Genomic DNA, 2,048 nt, shown 5'->3' with positions numbered 1-2,048 from the left:
AAAAAAAAAAAAAAAAAAAGAGAGAACATAAGAGGCTTTAAAAATAAAAAAAATAAAGTTAACATTTCATCAAATTAAATGCTTTGAGAAGTAAAATTAAAATCCGAAGCCACCCAACCAACTGGACAGACCCCTTCTTGGCCAGGGAGACCCCAGAGAAGCCTTGAATACTGAGTTCCGGCCAGATTTTGGAAGCTCAGACCCCTGTCCTTATACTCTCCCTTTTGTGGTTTAGACACAACTGACCAGCATTATTGTTAAAATAGAGGTCATAAGACTGACAGAACAGACTCCTTACAGTAGTAAGATACCACATTATAAACAAGACCTAAGGCCATGCCAGGCAAGGTTAAGTCATGCACCCCTCAATTTAAAGAATAAACTATGTTCTAATTGCCACAGGGTTTTTTTTTTTCTTCCTTTTTTTCTCTACCTAAACAAGCACAGGCCTTCAGATAAGCAATGCTGAAGCACTTGCAGCTCACCCATTACCATAAACTGACTGAGCCCTCCCAACACAAGCCATCACTACAGCTTTGATTGGACAAGACACTGATTTCAGTAACTTTCTCTTGATGAGAGACCACTGGCTGTGGACTGGTTCTGGACAGTGCACAGAGGCTGTGTTCTTGATTGCCTTTGTGTCCCTGCTTCACCTTTTGAAGCACAGGACCTTATTATAATGTATTTAAATGTTGTCTCCACCCCAAAGTGAACAGTGGTTGCATGTAACAGTCATGTTTACTCAGCATGCATGCATGTTGATGGGGTCTGGCTCTGTCGCCCAGGCTGGAGTGCAGTAGCGTGATCTTGGCTCACTGAACCTCTCCCTCCTGGGTTCAAGCGATTCTCCTGTTTCAACCTCCCAAGTAGCTGGAATAGCAGGTGCATGCCACCACATTCGGCTATTTTTTGTATTTTTAGTAAAGACGGGATTACTCCATGTTAGCCAGGCTGGTCTTGAACTCTTGACCTCATGAGATCCATTCGCCTCGGCCTCAAGAAGTGTTGGAATTACAGGCGTGAGCCACCGTGCCCGGCCAAATTTCAGGCCAACACCTGTTGACACACATTACCACACACGCAAACGGAATCCCTCGCGGAACACCGATCGGCCCATAAAACACGCGGAGGCCGCGGTGGCTGACGATGTTAGCAAATTCGGGTCACGGTGTGTGGCCCTGAGGGTCCACTGTCCACCTCTGCACAAGGACCAGTCTCCACGCAGATTCTTCCCCACACACCTCCCCTTTCTTTGGGCCGCTGATGCCTCTTGGACCTCTGAGGTGACTGCCACGCCCGCAGCTTCTCTCCTTCCAGGAGCTTCTCTGTAGTAGCTCAGCAGTAAGTCCAAGGTCTGGCAGGCGAATCAAGAACCTGATGGTTCTTTGTGATTGCACGGATCCGCCTAGGGAATAGATGAGAAACAGGTACCAATATCAAAACTGTAGTCACTCAACATAAACACTTCATGCTTACCACTTTGCTAAGTGGTGTGTTGAGTCCAACAGCTCTTGCACTGGCCGGGAATTGAACCCGGGTCTCCCGCGTGGGAGGCGAGAATTCTACCACTGAACCACCAGTGCCTCTCTTTAGGCACTAACTGGAGGATAAATGAAAAGAGTATCCACAAAGACTAAGCAACTGTTCCAAGCGACTTTTTCTAGAGATGACTAAAAGCTAACAAAGACATCCAAACCAAATGTTTTTATAGGAAACTTTTACTAGACAGTCATAAATATCACAGTAGTTCATCTGTCAGATCAAACTCTTCACTCTGAACAAGGTCTTTCTACCTGCATTACAAACTCCTACAATCAAACATCAGAAATTCATTCATATTTCTTTCTTCTCATCCTAAATCTTCAATTGTCAACCTCAAACTGCTGCCTTACAGGTTCTGAGAAGGTAACCTAACTGGTAGTTTAGGGAAGTAAAGTTCAAATCCAGGGAGGAAATAAGAAGCAGAAGCAGAATTAGAAGAAAGACGAAATAAAAGGACAGAATCAAGGTAGAGATAATGAAGAAACAAAGCTTGGTCCACTGAG

The 2,048-nt window shown here is 44.8% G+C and overlaps 1 non-coding gene across 1 annotated transcript; it reads right to left on the bottom strand.

Moving 5' to 3' along the window:
* Positions 1–1,515: 1,515 nt before the first annotated feature.
* Positions 1,516–1,586, bottom strand: TRNAG-CCC. Its single transcript has one exon. It is a non-coding gene; the product is annotated as a tRNA-Gly (tRNA).
* Positions 1,587–2,048: the final 462 nt, after the last annotated feature.

The sequence above is a fragment of the Mandrillus leucophaeus genome, unplaced genomic scaffold (genome assembly GCF_000951045.1).
Source record: "Mandrillus leucophaeus isolate KB7577 unplaced genomic scaffold, Mleu.le_1.0 Scaffold1203, whole genome shotgun sequence".
Classification (NCBI taxonomy): Eukaryota; Metazoa; Chordata; class Mammalia; order Primates; family Cercopithecidae; genus Mandrillus; species Mandrillus leucophaeus.
This window is presented reverse-complemented; position numbering and strand designations above follow the sequence as displayed.